Source organism: Phoenix dactylifera, chromosome 13, assembly GCF_051530095.1.
Source record: "Phoenix dactylifera cultivar Ajwa chromosome 13, Ajwa_hap1_PhDact_Kaust_v1.1, whole genome shotgun sequence".
Classification (NCBI taxonomy): domain Eukaryota; kingdom Viridiplantae; phylum Streptophyta; class Magnoliopsida; order Arecales; family Arecaceae; genus Phoenix; species Phoenix dactylifera.
Genome location: NC_143202.1, coordinates 27,093,078 through 27,111,832, shown reverse-complemented (window position 1 = coordinate 27,111,832; position 18,755 = coordinate 27,093,078). Strand labels below are relative to the sequence as shown.

The 18,755-nt window shown below is 38.1% G+C and overlaps 1 pseudogene across 1 annotated transcript; it reads left to right on the top strand.

The window, feature by feature from the left end:
- The first annotated feature begins 3,321 nt into the window (after window positions 1-3,321).
- LOC113462471 (succinate dehydrogenase subunit 5, mitochondrial-like) lies at window positions 3,322-18,125 on the top strand (annotated as a pseudogene). Its single transcript, XR_016398197.1, has 5 exons — window positions 3,322-5,267; window positions 5,335-5,675; window positions 16,230-16,569; window positions 16,692-16,876; window positions 17,738-18,125. The product of XR_016398197.1 is annotated as a succinate dehydrogenase subunit 5, mitochondrial-like (transcript).
- Window positions 18,126-18,755: the final 630 nt, after the last annotated feature.

Genomic DNA, 18,755 nt, shown 5'->3' with positions numbered 1-18,755 from the left:
TAAAACTTTGTACCAAGTAAAATTTAGCTAGGTATCTTTCAATAGCTAACTAGAATTGTGATCTCAAAAAATGTAGTAACCATGCACAGAAGATTCTGGAGTTAAGAAGAGAATATTATGGTGGCATTTGGTAACCTGGATGGAATCATTATGGCGATCTTAAATCATTGGTGATCTTTATATCAGAATAATTTGATTTTCGATGATCTATGATCACCATATTAGTATGTTATGTTCTAATAATTCTCGAGTATCTATGGTTAATCTATTTGGTATGCTATGAAAATTCAAGATCGTTGACTTTATAATACCGAAACTAGCTCCAATATGTTCCCTATATTTTGCAACTACTAAATAGAATTTTCAAATAAATTATAGAAAGCATGAACAAAAATCAAATTACCAAAATCTATCATTCCAAACCAATTCAATAAAACCAAAACTTAATCAAAACCTATCAAAGAAACTCTAGAGAATTATCAAACATTCACATTTTATGGAATTATCAAATCCTTCTAAGTAGAAGAATCTTTTTTTTCTTCCAAAGTTCAATATTTTTGAAAAAACTTTTTTTCCATTGAATTGAGAGATATTTTTATCTCCAAATTTTAGTCCAACATCATTGCTTTAGGATGATATTTGAAACCTATCTTTATGGCCGAGGTTGGACAGTAATTTTAAAAGTTGAAGTTATTTGAAATCACTTCCACGTAGGATAACTAGGATGCAATCAAGCACTCAGAATCGGAGAGGACTCGGGAAACCAAATCGACATATTTCGTGGAGTCCGTATTTGTCTTGGAAAGGGAAAGAATGGGAACCGGTTCCCTCTGAGTACACTGAGAATCTTGAGGTTCCTAAAACAGAGATTGATATAATTTAATTCCCCCCGAATTTTCATAAAGCGGTTTACATTCATAGACCGGTCTGCAAACCGGTTTTGGCAGATCTGGAACCGGTTTAGAACCAGTTGGGGATACAGTAGAGGAGGGTTCCAAAATCCAAACTCCATCAGCCATGAGTTTCTTGGGTACACGTGGCTCTAAGTGAGTTTGCTGAGCGACTGTTAATCCGGTCCTAAATGGCCTTTGGCGCCGCCTCACAGCTTGTTGAAATATTTCTGTAGGATTAAACTTAAAATTCAGTAAAAATCGAGCCTATTGATTTGCATTTTCTAGAAGTCTATCTAAATCCAACTCAGTTCTTAACTTTTTGGCTGCAGGATGAAAAAAAAATATAGAGATTTTTTTTTTCTTTTTACGAAATTTAGGCTGAATAAAGTTTTATTTATATAGGTTATACTTAAATGGACGGCGCAATTAACCAATTCTATAGAATTTTCAGCCAAATTCTATGAACATAACCTAATAGACTCTTAATGGGATTCGTAGGTTGCAATGATTAGGAAAGCATTACCCTTTCTTTAAACAGTTTTTGAGCTGATGTCAAGTATTACCCTTTCTATAAACATTTTTTGAATTGATATTTAAAATGTTTTCCGTATCTCAAACTAGGTGGGATATACCCGTAGTTAAAAATTATTGAATTGTAGCAAACTGCTATATGACTCAGTCATATAGCACCAATATTGGTAGCATCAATTAATATTTGTGCTATTACGCCAATAAGTAAATTATTTATATGTACCAAAAAAGTAAATTATTGATATCATCTTAGATTCCATAAATAAACCATATATTTGATGGTTCAATATATATATATATATCAATCATAAATTGGCATACCATAAATGCATAGGTCGATATATTTGCGTACTTAATGTCTATTTAGAAACAATATGCATCTATATGTACGTAAATTGTTATCGAAGTACCAGTACAAATTTGGCCCATATTCTAACTTGATTCGATGATCTGGGATGGATTATTTTTTTATTAATTTAGTCGAGTTATAAAGCTATTGGTTTCATTCATTGGTCTATAACTATCATCGACATCAAAAGATTTCACACAAGCTTAAATAGGCATGCTAGAGGAATAGTAGACCTCGACGTAATCTTAGATTTGCACCCAAACTCAAACCATTGAACGAACAAGAACCATGATTTAAAACCTTTTCGATCAGGTCACAAGTGGATTACCTACAATTTGGCCAAAGCCGACCAAACTAGAACAAACTCAATCGAACATGATAAAAGCTAAATTAGAAATTCAAATATGCTCTATATCTATGATGTAAAATCAATTCAAAATTGGTTGAGATCAAGTTTGATCAAAATCTAACAAGACCAGCTTTCCAACATTTAGATTGGATCCCTTGACAAGGAAGCATGCACCCAACTTGTTCATTATATCAGAGATAATGTGAAACCGACACCATCAACAAATGAAAGATTACAAACTCCTAACCATTCGATAAATCAGCATTTATTCCACATGACCCCATAAGTTTGGTCCCCCAGCCTGAAATTAATATCCTCCTCTTCTGCATATAAAAAAGAAATAAATAAATAAATAAATCAAATTACGAGTGATGTTTTGTTATTATTGTCGGTCCTTCTCTTTCATTACATCAATGTGGATTATCTTGAGAAATAGCAACAGAGCTTTTCCAAACATTTTTAGACCAATTAATTCATTACATGAAACAAAATTACTATGCAGTGACGGTGGATTCATTGAGAAAAATTTAAAAACACTACATATATTATCCTTTATCATGTAAATATATGAATTATGAAAATAGAAAGGACTTTTATATTTATCAATAACAATGAGTATAGAAATATAATATAAAAATTTTCAAAACTGAAAAATTTTCACTAACAGCTCAGTCCCTTAGAGTAGATGCATCAAGAGAGTTCGGATTGTATCTTTCAAGGAAAGAAGGATTGATCTTTTTTTTCATGATGTTGACTATTGAATCATGCGTCGCACAAATCTGAAAGCACTCCGAAGTCATGGTGCCCTCGCACGAAGCAAGGAAATCGTTTCTCTCCAAAGGTGCAACCCGTCCCACCCAGGAGGGCTACTTTTGTAATTCTATTCTTAACCAAGGGCTTTTTATTTAGAAACAGCTATATATACCCCCACGTCTACCCTTCATTTTGCCAGCCACCCCGAAGCCCGACTCCTGCTTGTTGCAAGAAAGTAAGATGTCGGTAAGATCCTTCTTATCGATGGCAGCACCACCCTCGGTTCTCACCACCATGGTGATGAAGAAAGGATGACGTATGGTGATGCTACTCTCGGTTCCCACCGCCATGGCGATGAAGAAAGGAAGACGTCAACGAGATCCCTGTCGGCGATGGCGATGGCTCTCTCGGTTTTCGCCGCCATGGCGATGAAGAAAGGAAGACGTCGGCGATATCGAGTTCTTGAATAGTTATTGAATGAACCTTTTAGTATATCTGAGATACAGTCAACAAGAGTTGAGTCTGATTAGTATTTAATGAATCTTTTTCTATTCAATGAATAGTCCTCTAATTTGGAATCACCTGGTAACCCACTTCCCCCTGCTCTGTCTCGTTTCTGTTTCTTCTCAGTTTCTGATCTACAATCTAGGGTTTTCTTGACCATTTTCTTGAGGTTTTGTTTTGATTTATTAAATCTTTTTTTATTTTCAACTAAATTTGTGTGAGAATTTGCCGATATTGAGTTCTTGAATAGTTATCTAATGAATCTTTTAGTATATCTGAGATGCAGCCAAGAAGAGTTGAGCCTGTTTAGTATTCAATGAATCTTTTTCTATTCAATGAATAGTCTTCTAATTTGGAATCACCTGGTAACCCACTCCCCCCTGCTCTGTCTCGTTTCTGTTTCTTCTCAGTTTCTGACCTACGATCTAGGGTTTTCTTGACCATTTTCTTGAGGTTTTGTTTTGATTTATTAAATCTTTTCTTATTTTTAAGTAAATTTTGCGTGAGAAGTTGCCGATATTGAGTTCTTGAATAGTTATCTAATGAATCTTTTAGTACATCTGAGATGCAGTCAAGAAGAGTTGAGCCTGTTTAGTATTCAATGAATCTTTTTCTATTCAATGAATAGTCCTTTAATTTGGAATCACCTGGTAACCCACTTCTCTTTGCTCTGTCTTGTTTCTGTTTCTTCTTAGTTTCTGATCTACGATCTAAGGTTTTCTCGACCATTTTCTTGAAGTTTTGTTTTGATTTATTGAATCTTTTCTTATTTTCAACTAAATTTTGCGTGAGAAGTTGTCGATATCAAGTTCTTGAATAGTTATTCAATGAATCTTTTAGTATATTTGAGGTGCAGTCCAGAAGAGTTGAGCATGTTTAGTATTCAATGAATCTTTTTCTATTCAATAAATACTCCTCAAATTTGGAATCACCTTGTAACCCACTTCCCCCTGCTCTGTTTCGTTTCTGTTTCTTCTCAGTTTCTAATCTATGATCTAGGTTTTTCTTGACCATTTTTTTGAGATTTTGTTTTGATTTATTGAATCTTTTCTTATTTTCAACTAAATTTTATGTGAGAAGTTGCTGATATCGAGTTCTTGAATAATTATTCAATGAATCTTTTAGTATATCTGAGATGCAGTCAACAAGAGTTGAGCATGTTTAGTATTCAATGAATCTTTTTCTATTCAATGAATAGTCCTCTAATTTGGAATCACCTGGTAACCCACTCCCTCCTGCTCTGTCTCGTTTCTGTTTCTTCTCAGTTTCTGATCTACGATCTAGGGTTTTTTTGACCATTTTCTTGAGGTTTTGTTTTGATTTATTGAATCTTTTCTTATTTTCAACTAAATTTTGTGTGAGAAGTTGCCGATATTGAGTTCTTGAATAGTTATTCAATGAATCTTTTAGTATATCTGAGATGCAGTCAAGAAGAGTTGAGCCTGTTTAGTATTCAATGAATCTTTTTCTATTCAATGAATAGTCCTCTAATTTAGAATCACCTGGTAACCCACTCCCCTTGCTCTATCTCGTTTCTGTTTCTTCTCAGTTTCTGTTCTACGATCTAGGATTTTCTTGACCATTTTCTTGAGGTTTTGTTTTGATTTATTGAATCTTTTCTTATTTTCAACTAAATTTTGCGTGAGAAGTTGCCGATATCGAGTTCTTGAATAGTTATTTAATGAATCTTTTAGTATATCTGAGATGCAGTTAAGAAGAGTTGAGCTTGTTTTGATTAAAGGTATTCTATTCTTGGTTGCCTTTCAGGACCGCCCGTTGTCGAGTTGCATCCAAGGAGATCAAGAAGAGATGAGATTGGGCATAGTATGGAGTTTGATGTTTTTACATGGTTCGGAGTTCTATCTGTCGATGATCCTCAATTAAGTGGGTATGTCTTCTTACACGTTTTTGGGGGCTATCTGTGGACGATATGTAATCATGACGATGTGAAACAGGAATAGGTTTTCTTTCCCACAGCTTTCTCTCCTCCTTTCTTTCTTCTTCTCCCCTTCCCCTCTTCTCCCATATCACAAGAAAAATCCCTCGCCGGAGCTCGAGAGAAGACCCACAGCAGAGAGGGAGCTCAGGAGGAGAACCCACGGCAGAGAGGGAGCTCGGGAGGGGAACGGCTCGAGGCCGGTGGCGCCGACGATGCCCATAGCCCGGCCTCCTCCTCCTCTTTCCCGTGAACACAAGGGAGCGGTCCCTCGCCGGGGTGCTCAAGAGGCCCAGGTTGAGACCAGCGGCACCACAGTTGCCGGCCCTCGCCTTCTTCCTGCAGCGGAGACATACACACGTGAGTCCCCCCTTCCTCCCATCCTTCCTCTCTCTCTCTCTCTCTCTCTCTCTCCCCCCCCCCCCTCTCTCTTTGTTATCCTAAGCAAACTGTAAACCGAGAGGGAAGAAGGCTGGGAAGAGGAAAAATAAGGTGGTCAGGAGCTTACCTAGCTTCGAGGAGGAGTCACGAGCACCTTCTTCGATGACACAGACGTCCACTTAGGAAGCCCGGTCTCTGAGGAAGGAGGAGAATAGTGAGGGAGGAACAGTGATGTGGGTTCAGTTAATAGAAGGGTTCTGGAGGGTTCAACGACTAAGCCACCGTACATCAATTTCTCAACGTTTCGAAGCAATGGATAGTGGCCTCCAGATGGGCCAACATTTTTTCCTATCAGAACAGCAAGAAAGGAATTTGTATCCCTCTAAAGAATTTATCTATAAATTCAAGAGAACCTTAGAAAGAAAACAACAAGGAAGAGAGAAACATTCAATCAAGAAAAAGAAGTTTTCACAAAGAAAGAAGAAGAAAAAAACAAAAAAGTTCATCATCCTCATCGGCATTCTTCTGAAACTTACTCCTGTAAGGAAATTAGTTAAAGCTTCTCATCCATTGCAACAAAAAGAGTTGGTGCACAACATTGGGATTCACATCATCAGCCAATCTCTTCATCGGTTTTAGCATTTCTTCTATTGATACGTTTTATATTTTCTGAATCTCTAGTTTTTTGGTTACAACAATCATTTATTTGGATTATTTGTTGCTGTAACAGTTTCATCATCTGAAACTTGTAAAGGTACTTCCAAGCCTTAATTGGAAGTTGCTGAATCGGAAGAATTCAGCAAGGATAAAGTTTTTGGTTAGTTTATCTGAAAACCAACTGGGTTGTTTGTGAGCCCCGAAAAACAAACAGTATAAAATTTTTGGTTGATTTATCTGAAAACCTACTAGGTTGTTTGTGAGCTCGGAAAAACAAATGGTGATAGGTTTTCGGTTAGTTTTTTGAGAAAATCGACTAGGTTTCTGATTGTGCGCCCGAAAAACAATCAGGTTGTAATCTGCTGGGTTATAGTGAAATATCAAGCTTGGCTTGGGGAGTGGATGTAGGTGTTGGGAGTACACCGAACTACTATAAATCCTTGTGTTTGTGTGTGGCTTGTCTCTCTTTTTCTACCGCATTTTTCTAACTGTTTTTCTTAAGTTATTTACTGCTTTATTTGTGCTGCTTTAATTCCGCTGCTAGATCTCTGAGTTTGCAAAAGTTTTCAGTGAGTTATTCACTTCATTATTATTTTTTAAGAGACCCAATTCATCTCCCCTCTTGGGCTGCACCTTTGGGCAACATACCCCATAAGTGAGATACAAACCACGAGTCCCTATTGGAAATAATGGATATGGGTACTCCATGCAATCTAACTATCTGCTCAATATAGAGCTCCGCAAACTTTTTGAGTGTCATTCCCACTTTGAATGCCAAAAAGTGTGCTTTGTCAATCTATCGACAATCACCCATATAGTATCATAACCCTTAGGAGTACGAGGTAACCTAGACGAAATCCATTGTGATGTATTCCTACTTCCATTCAAGAATTGAAAAGAGACGCAACAACCCTGCCGGTCTCTGGTGTTCTGCCTTAACCTGCTGACAAGTCAAACACCGAGCTACAAACTGTGCAATTTCTTTCTTTATGTTATTCCACCAAAACATATTTTTCAAATTCTTATGCATTTTAGTACTCCCACTATGTACTGTATATCTAGTATTTTGAGATTCTCTCATAATTTCTCTCTTTAAATTAGAGTCATTTGGAATACAAATTCTGTTTCTAAATCTCAATGATCCATCCTCATGAAGTCTGAATTCTAACTGAGAACCTAACTCAATGTCACTTCTAATCTTTTGCAACTGAGGGTCATCTACTTGAGCAATCTTGATCCTCTCTATCAAGATAGGTTGGACACGTAGATTTGCCAAATGTGCATCAAGATCGTGCCAACAAACCTCGATTTCTGCTCTCGTCAAATCTTCCAAGATTCCTCTCTGAAAGGTAAGTAGAGCAGCAATACTACCAGAAGCTTTTCTACTCAGTGCATCTGCCACAACATTAGCTTTTCTCGGATGGTAATGTATAGACAAATCATAATCTTTTATCAATTCCAACCATCTTCTCTATCTCATATTGAGTTTCTTCTAGGTAAAGAGGTATTTTAGACTTTTGTGATCAGTATACACCTTGCAAGATTCACCATATAAGTAATGTCTCCAGATTTTTAATGCAAACACAACAGCAGCAAGCTCAAGATCTTGAGTGGGGTAATTCTCCTCATATGGCTTAAGCTGTTGGGAGGCATAAGCAATCATCTTATCATTCTGCATCAGCACACAACCCAGTTCTTTCTTTGAAGCATCACTGTAGATGATCTAGTACTATCCTCACACGCTACTCATGCTCGGCCTAACTTTTAGAATAAATTAAGATATCATCAATAAAGACCACCACAAATTTATCTAAAAAGAGCCTAAACACCCTATTCATCAGATCCATAAAAGCTGCAGGAAAATTTGTCATCCAAAGGGCATGACCAAAAATTCATAGTGCCCATACTAAGTATGAAAAACAGTGTTAGGCGCAACTTCTGCCCTTATCTTTAACTGATGGTACCCAGAATGAAGATCAATTTTGGAGAATACCTAAGCACTCTTTAACTGATCAAATAGGTCATCAATCCTTGGTAGAGGATACTTATTCCTTACTGCCATTTTATTTATCTCCCGATAATCAATACATAACCTCAAACTTCCATCTTTCTTTTTTACAAACAATACTGGAGCTTCCTAAGGCGAAACACTGGGTCGAATAAAACCTTTATCAAGCAAATCTTGCAACTGTTCCTTTAGTTTTTTTCATGTCAACTGGAGCCATTCTATAGGAGGTTTTGAAGATTGGTGTGGTACTAGGAGTCAAATCAATTGCAAATTCAATTTCTCTCTCTGGTGACAAGCCAGAGAGATCTTCCGAAAAAACATCAAGGTATTCATTCACTACTGGAATATCCTCCAATCTTTGGTATGATTGTCTGGTATCCACTACTGTGGCAATATATGTCATACTCCCTTTTTTGAGTAGCCGCTTTATTTGCATAGCAGAGACAATTCGAAGGGAAGTATATGCACCACTACCCATGAAGCTAAATTCAGTATATCTAGAGATCTGAAAGTTTACCCATTTTTCATGATAGTTTATAGTAGCAAAATGCATCGCTAACCAGTCCATACCTAATATTATGTCAAAATCATGCATATCAATGACTATCAAATTAGCAGTCATGTCTCTACCTACTATCTGAACTGAATAAGTTTTGCATACCTGATTAGCGATCACCCCAACCCCAGTAGGGGTGCCCATATGCAAATCATAATCTAACAACACACAAGGCAGGCCATATTTTTGCACAAATGTAAATGACATAAAAGAATGTGTAACACCAGAATCAAACAGCACATGAGCATAAACAGATGCAATCGGTAATATACCTGACACCACAGTGTTGGATGCCTGAGCATCCTGTTGAGTCAGTGCATAAACACGACTGCACGGCCCTGTATGCGCGGTCTCCCCCCTTTCTGCTGCTTGGAAGAAGAAGGCTGAGCCAACTGAGCTGGAGCAAGAGAAGCTTGCATTTGCTGGGTCCTTATAGCTTGAGGCCTCTGAACTGATTGAGAGTCTTATTGATTATGAGGGCACTCTGCTATCCTATGACCTTGCTGGCCGCATTTGAAACAAGCTCTGGATAACCGTCTACAAACTTTTGTCTTATGGGCACCTCCACATGCTTCACATTTAAACTTGTCTTGCTGATGTTGAGTAGCCTTCCCATAAGATCCATGCTTCCCTGATTGCCAGGATCTATTGCGAGATTATGTAGACCTGACAGAACTCTGTCCACTGTGGTTATCGAAGTCTCTACTCTTCTTCTTTTATTTTTCTTCTCTGGTATCCTGAGTCTCCTTCCATACAATTTCTATATTCTTGGCTCTGTCTACTAGATCATCATAGTGTACTGAGTGCACTGTAGCTAAACCTCAACCCTTCTTTGAATCTCCTCATCCTGGATTCTACATCCATAACGAGGGTGGGAGCAAACCGAGACAGCCTATCAAACTCTGCCTCATACTTATCCACAGTCTTGGTTCCTTGAGACAAAGTGAGGAATTCTCTCTCAAGCTCCCTCAGGCGACTAGAAGGAAAATATTTAGAGTAGAAGGATGTGCGAAACTTCTGCTAGGTAACCGGTTCATGCTCGTGTCCTCAATGTGCGCTCCACAGACTTCCACCAATGATGAGCATGGTCCTGAAGCATATAGATGACAAATCGAGCCTTCTCTTCATCAGTGCACTCCATTGCCCTAAAGGTTTTCTCCATTTCATCTATCTAAGCTTCAGCATCTTAAGGACTAGTGGTTCTCTTAAAAGCCGAAGGAGCCATTCTTTTGAATTCCATAACAGTCCTTTGCTCAGAGCAACCAACATCTTTGCTAGACTGATTGCTGAGGTTGTTGCCTCTGTTCACGTACCAACCCAACGACCTCTTCGATCAATTTGAGTACTTGGGTCTGGTTTCCAACTACATTTTTTGGTGTCAATGTTGACTGACCCTAGGTTGGCTGATTCACCATTGGTTGACCAGCCCCTCCTTCTTGGTGAATTTCAAAGGCCTCATTCTGGAGCCTCGAACTTTGTGATGCCTCGGCCGCTTAGTTAGTAGGAACTCTACCCCAAGAGCGCCCAATCATCTGTCTCAGGCTACGAGCACGGCGAGGCGGCATTCTGATTTAGTGAAGATAGACAAATGTTATAAGATCATCCAAACAGTTTAATCAAAAGATTATTAACAAAAAGCAATTAATATTATCTCCTTATCTAAATTCTACCCATCTCTCAACCGTTCTAACGAATCCTAGGAATCCTAAAATCTAGGCTCTGATACCACCAAATCTGTCACGCCCCGAGCCTGAAGCGCAACAGACGCCGCATGCCCGCACGGCGGACCGTACAGGCATGCAAGGCAGCTGACCATATCAATGCTATTCAAATGCTTAAAAATTTACTTAAACATTAATATATATACAAAACAATCTTACAAAGTTTCTAAAATTTGGATATATCAAAATAATTCAAATATTTTAGTTAAACTAATCAAAATTCTAATTTTAGCAAAAATTTTCAAAATCTATCGCACTCTTCAATCCCATGCGATCAATCTTTTGGATATGAAAAACAAATAAAATAGGATAATGAACTACACTAGCCCAGTAAGCAACATAATACCTCAGAGTAGGGTCAAAGCATATCAAATGTTGAATTAAAATACAAAATAATGACTGAAAATTTAATCACAAATAAGCATATTTTTTTAAAAAAATTTACTAAGCATTTTCATAAAAACTCTGATACGGAAATTCCAACATATATAGGCTATGGCCACGTAACCCCGTGGCATAGGTTACACAAAGTGCCAAACACCACTATTATTAATCACCGGTGGTACGGTGTCCAAATATCACTATTCTAATCACCGGTGGTACAGTGTCGAAACTAGTTTCTCACAGATACAAGTCTATAGGGCCAACGAATAATCTCCATTGGTGGGACCAGAACAGATCATAGCCATGCTGAGAATACATACATATAAAAATAGATTTCATAAATTGTCCAGTCATATTTTACAGATTTCATAGCAGATAACATAATTTACAATAATATTTAATATGCCTGACCCATTTTTACTAAATACAAAACATATCTCAAAATTTAATCTACTGATAATTAATTTATCAAATAATCTAGAACACACACTTTTAAGTATTAAGTTACTTACCTCTTTTTGCTTAACTCTTACTTCACACGAATGGGTCAGGTGCACCTAGTTAAATATTATTAGAATATAATTAATTTCTTTATCAATCTTAAAGCTAAGCAAACTAAAAATGCTACTGAACACGGTCCAACAAGGTCCACACGACTGAACTGAGCTCAAGTTGGGCCCATAATGGGTACAGCCCAAATAGGGCTCAGCAAAGTTGGACTGGGCCCAAGTTGGGTCCACAAAAGGGTACGGCCCCAACTGGGCACAAGTTAGGCCCATAATGAACAGAGCTCAAGCTCGGCCCAGTTCGGCCCACGGTGGGCCTTCTTTCTTTTTCTTTTCTTTTCTTTTTCTCTCTCTTTTTCTTCTTTTCTTTTTCTCTTTCTGTCCTTCTTCCCGTTTCTTTTCTTTCCCGAAGCTTCCTCTCCTCCTTTCTTTCTTCTTCTCCCCTTCCCCTCTTCTCTCATGATCACAAGAAAAATCCCACACCAGAGCTCGGGAGAAGAACCGACGGCGGAGAGGGAGCTCAGGAGGAGAACCCATGGCGGAAAGGAAGCTCGGGAGGGGAACGGCCCAAGGCCGGCGATGCCCGTAGGCCGTAGCCCGGCCCCCTCCTCCCCTTTTCCATGAACACAAGGGAGCGGTCCCTCGCCGGGGTGCTCGGGAGGCCCAGGCCGAGACCGGCAGCACCCACAGCGGCCAGCCCTCGCCTTCTTCCTGCGGCGGAGATATGCACATGTGAGTCCCCCCCTTCCTCCCTTCCTCCCTCTCCCTCTCTGTTATCCCAAGCAAACTGTAAACCGGGAGGGAAGAATGCTGGAAAGAGGAAAAATAAGGTGGTCAGGAGCTTATATAGTTTCGGGGAGGAGTTACAAGCACATTCTCCGGCGACACAGACGTCCGTTCAGGGAACCCGGTCTCTGAGGAAGGAGGAGAATAGTGAGGAAGGAACAGTGACGTGGGTTCAGTTAAGGATTTTGGAGGGTTCGACGACTGAGCCACCGTACATCAATTTCTCCCCTCCCTTCGAAGTAACGGATAGTGGCCTACAGATGGGCTGCCAACTTTGGTCCAGATCGGCCCATCTGGTGGCCCAATACTCACAGCACGTGCATGTAGTGGCATATGGTACATGTCAGCATGCACCTGGCATTGCCAGCAGGGACCAGCATGCAACAACACGTGCTTGGCATGTTGTCTTCCTTTGTGTTGGACTTTTGCTGATTTTAATTAAATCAGTCTTATAATTTGGCTTTGCATCATTTATAACGACTACTTTCCTAAGGCTCTTTTTCTTTTTGGAAGAGCTTGAAGAACATCGTATCTGGCTTTACAATTGAGGTCGAATTTTATGCAACAGCTTATATAGAGTATGTGGTCATGTGGTTCCATTATGCTCTTTAGAATTAAGGATCACCCTTTCTTCCATTTCACCCTTTTCTATTGTTATAGATAATGTTATGCATACGCTATTCGTTGTCTTGGCCCAATATTGTCCCTAAAAATTTCAGGAAATGAAGTGCCTATTATAGCATTTGCGTCCTGATAGAGAAAAATGTACCATTTTGCTCTGTCCAACTTTTTCTTCTGGAGTTTCGTCTTTATTACCAGAATGTTCGTTAGATGCTTGTCTTTTTTCTCAATTGATCAAGCATATTCAGATTGATTACCACTTCATGTTGCTTCCCTAGTTTATTTTGTTGAAAGCATTATTTTTTGAAGTCTCACACTATCAGCTTGCGAGTCCCTCTACTGAATAATGAATGTCCTCTCAGGAATTTATGCCTTTATATAGAAATCTGGTGGATAAGTACCCAAGATATATCCTGTATAAGTACCCAAGATCTATCCAGCAAATAACCGCCGTTCAAGCCCTGACGTTCTCGTCAGGCTAAGAGTTCAAATCTATTCAAATCTAATCACAAACACCACGATTGGCCCGTGGTCAGCTCCAATGGATCCGTGTTGCAGTGTTTCCTAGTCCACATAGGTTATAGACTGGGTCCGCTCTGATACCATTTATAACAATCCAAGACCTCATCCAAAATGGCTAGCCGGAAGTTATTATTTGGGTTCCTTGATCCTGTATAAGTACCCAAGATCTATCCAGCAAATAACCGATGTGGGACTAAACACATGCCCGCACGGGTCCTCACACATAGCATAGAAATGCAGCATCAACTTCTAATGACTAAGGGCCTGTTTTGACACCTGCAAAGCTTATCCATTGAATTACCCTTATATGGCTAAGGTTGGGAAGATGTTAGCGGTTAAGAGAGGAGAATCCTTCTCTGTGGGGAAAATGTGGATCATACGATTGTCAAAATGATCGGGATACTGGAAATCACCTGATAGAGGGAACCCAATATCCTTAAATTCTTGAAGTCATTAGATTGCACACAGTGTGCTGATCTAGCTTAATGTTTTCTGAATACGTTCACAGAAAACAGTTGGATAGCTTTCATCTGTATTAGTTTACAGATCTTTTTATTTTCTTGCTCAACCATTGCATACTAATAGTCATATAAAATAGCTTTTGTCTAAAACAGGCATTTCATAACTTATGACATAAACATGATTAAAGAAGTCAGGATGCTATGATGCATGGCATCAATATGTCAAACAATGACAATCGCATCAGAATTATTTTGCAATTCAATGGGCAATCAAAATGAAATGGTCAATACAAAAGGCCCAAGGTTTATGCATTCATATATTCGCCCACCCATTTGTGTGTGATAATGTAACCGATAAGCTCTGCTGATGACAGAAAAAAATTCATGCTGATAGTAGGAATGAACAATGGAATTGGTTTCCAACAATCAACTCTTATGCTTGATTTAAGTTTCTTCTGTATACCTCCTTTGGGTAGCTTCTTCACTATTATAATCACGATCAAATTGCACATTTTGACAGAATTCTGTGTCAAACTTTTTTCATGGATACAAGAGGGAAAAAATAAGGATTTTTCATATCATATACTAAAAATGATTAATTATATTGCATCTTGTAATGACATACTATGTGCTTTTCTATATACCAAATACAGATTAGTCTGTCTTTTAAACCAGTGATAAAATATTTATCCAGTGATAATGGAACCATTGTTCATAACCACCAGAAACATTACTTTGTTTTCATATCATCATAAAATTTTGTAGAAATTAAATAATTTGTGAATATATATGATATTTTATGCTGGACATTTTATAGCAGTTGCCTCTGCTGAAGATTGCTAGTTTATCCAAATAAAAAAAATACTGTCATATAGTCATCTTATGGTAGAAAGTTATTGTCTGAAAGTTTTGCTACAAGTTCTACTTATAGAAGTAAAATGCTATTTGAATGAGCATTATATTCTACTCTCTCACTTCTCCCTGTAGATGTTCTCTTTGAAAAGAAGATTAACTCGCTAATTAATAAGCGCTGAAACAATTTAATGTTCTTGAAGTTCTAATGGACTATTGAGTGATCATGCAGCTACAAAATTATGTAAAATTTACAGAAAGAAATTTACAATGCCAATAGAAGTATTAACATTACTAACTAAACTAATTTGAGTGGAAGCCTAGAAAGACATTTTTATTTCATGGAACATCTGATCCATATCCTACCGTCACTAGGAAAACTGAAAATGCTCTCTGGAACGTATGCTGTGGTTCTCATTGCTGTAGCAAACGAGTGACAGAGATAGCAGATGAGGGTTCCCATGCAGCTTTGCATATCCTGTATTAGACCTCCTTATTCAGGTCAGTAAGAATCTCTGAATCTGAATCAGTTTGCTTGACCCAAAAGCATTGCATTCTATTCTGAAATATATGCCTAGATTTTAGATAGAGTGGGTAGTGATACGCCAATAAATCGGCTTTTACATGCTTTTTCTTTTAATATGCGAATTTAGATTACATGAGTACATATACATCCCAAATGAGTCAGCACAGAAAAGATTCTTAAGCTGAGCTTGGGCATCATAGAACTTGGTGTGCATGATTGGCCATAAATTAGCTGTCTAATCTATTTTACATGCCCCTTATGACAACACGGCTGCCTTCATGCTGCACTTAGACAATCTCTTGTTCTTTTCCCTTCCAAATGCCTACCACTTGTGAAATTAAGTATGCGACTTATTTTTGTAAAATTGAAATACCTGCATACATGGTAAGCGTAATTGACATTTATATTGGAATGCAAAATGCAGATCGAATGCCCATGAGAATTAAGGCCAAGCATTTCTAGCTGTCTCACAGAGAATGGAAGAGTTAAGAGTGCCATATTTTTCTTCTAAATATGAATATTACATCTTGATAGCATTATGCCAGTGGTATGTCTAGAAGTTAAACAAAAGATCTGCTAGACAGCTGCTGTTGGTCTAGGTAGGGTTATGTAAAAAGAAATGAATTAAGAATCTATGATGTTGCCACCATCTGGGAAAAAGCAACCACTATTTATTCCTTATAGTAACTAATTCTCGAAGATAACTACTTAATGCAGAATGATTTATCTTCCTGCTATTGCCTTCTTGCTAATCACATAGTTGCATTGGTGATGATGCAAATTCATATATTCGACTAAATATGAAGAAATCCTCCTTTTAACTTGGTCTTTCTATCATTTTGCACGTCTTGTAAATTCTATACATCATTATTCATGTCGCATTATACTGTTCTCAGTCTCTTGATTTTTTACTCAAATTTTGGTTTGAACCAGAAACTTGTTTTCCTTATGTGCAAGCAATCTCAGATTGCAGTGTTCCTTTCACATTGAGCTGTAGGCATGCATTCTGTTCAAACATAAGCCAGTTGCCTGTGCCATAATCGACCGTGACATAGAAGCTGCATTCGAGGATTTAATGGCTATGAACTGGGATGAAATCCCAGAGTGTACTGCAAATGAGACAAACAAGGCACTCTCTAAAGCTTCTGATGATAAGGCTGGCCAAGAGGCTCTGGCAAATGTCTTTTGTGCAGCTGAGGCTTCCGTGGAGTTTGGTGGTGGTCTAGTTACCCTCAGAATGGCTCCTGATGATCTAAATGGATTAAGTGTTGAGGTCTGGGCATTTTGTCTCTGTTAGTTGTGCCACTTTGTGTTAGAGAGAGAGAGAGATGTCAATTTGCACCTTGTTGCTTTTTGGGTTTTGCCTTAAGTATTTTGATTAAGGTTACCTTGCAGAATGTGGGAAGCCTACCAGATTATATAGGAGATGCCATAAGAGCCGCATATAAATGCTACATGGCATATCTGGATTCTTTTGGCCCTGGTGAGGCTTATTTGTGGAAAAAGTTGAAAGAAAGCTGGGAACAAAAATGACACACTTGAAGATGAGATATAGTGGCATGGGTTCGAAGTGGGGAAAGGTAAAGTTACTTTTTAGTAGTGCATGATAAATATCACTTAATTGTTTGGTACCACACTTTGTGCTTTAATTTCTTGAATTGTACTCTGAATGGATATGCTTTTTAAGCACCAGAGTGCCACTTATAACCACAAGAAATTCTTCAAACATCATATTTCTGGGATGTAGATAATTATAGCAAGCAACCTCCACACTGTAATCTTGTTTGTTAAATATCTTGTTTAGCAAATCTCCATTGTTACATCTTCTGCATTCTAATGTGTGCCCTTAATGAAATGCATGTGCCTATATAGTTTGCTTGCCTTAGATTTCCTATACATCTGACAGAAAACCAACATGCATAATCCATGGTCCTTGAAACTTCCATCTTTATAGAAGTTTGTTCTCTATGTTTTAAGATATCACTTTTTATATTAATTTGAAAGTTCTATCATTTATAATGCGGCTTCAGCTGTTTTTCAATACCATTTCTTCTGTTTTTCAGAGGGCAGGGGATACTGAGTACAATGCCCTTTTTCAGAGTTGTTTACAAGGAATATATTTGATTTATTTTATAGTTATCTTCAAAAATTTTCAAACTTGTTCATGCAAAACAAGTCCCTGTACTTTATGGGATTTACTATTAGCTTTATATTGGATTGTTTGCCTAATGTTGGAGCTGGGCTGGGACTGCAACATCCATATACTCCAAAAGAAGAAAACTACTTTGGATATGTGTCAAAAGTTTTATGTTTGCTTGCTTCATTTTTTTTGGCTCTGAAACTCTGAATGATATATTTTTCAGATATGGTTCAGGAGCGTCAGAATGCATGTTTGTCTACTTTGTTTTTCTCAACTCATTCTCCCGGATTTTGAATTTCAGGTTACACTTCTTGGCACATCTGGGCTTTCTGTGTCCTATGTGGATCTTAGATCGTGAGAAAGATGGTGGGAGGTTGGCTGGGCTTCTGTATTGGCTATTAATGGACGTTTATGGACGATGTTTTGAATGGGACAATCGGTCAGTTCAGTCCCAAGTTATACTTGCAAGTTAAGAAAAATCTTTTCAGAAAAATAGATATGTTTTTTGCAGTGACGAGTTGTAAATGCCATTCCTTCTAGTCCCCAAAATTTCAACTGATAGCATGAGGCTGCCATTGTTTTTGTCACAGCCATGTGATGGGATGTAGGTACCATGCTATCCTGGAACGTCTTCTCATTAGTTGATCTTCTGTTGCTTATGATAGATCATAATTCCCTTCTGCAGTCTCTATTTGGGGTTGGGATTATCTTTCCAAATTTTTATTTGGCAACTGCTCTTAATATGAGGGTAACTGTTATTTGAACGTATGCAGGCATGTGCCTGACAAAGTGGGAACTAGGAGGAGTTTGTTTTGCCCAAATTTTTGGAAAATATGATTTCCTTGAGCTCTGGTAAGCGGAGCAACGTCATAACCTCCTATAATATGGCTGCAGAATTTGCATGGCGACATATGTTGACTAGGCATAGTCTGTGATTTTAATCTTCCATTCCATTTCTTCCCCAGAGAAAGACATGATGTCTTCTCTTTTTGTGGTAGCCTCATTGTTTCTCAAAAAAATCCTTACACTGCTGGTTTAGTTGCTGTATAGGTGAAATTTAATTGCATGTAAAACTCTTGGCAAAGAGCTAACTGGGCCACGGTCATAGTCTTTTCTGAATGAATAATACAGATGCTAGATGGACTCCTCAATCTAAGCAGGGGTTGGGGAGATCAGCAACCAACTACAGTTTGATTCCATTGCACATCATATGATTGACTGTCTTATGTTCATAATATGCCAGAAAGTTAAACTTCTTCTTCTTCTTCTCTCTCTCTCTCTCTCTCTCTCTCTCTCTCTCTCTCTCTCTCTGCGCTTGT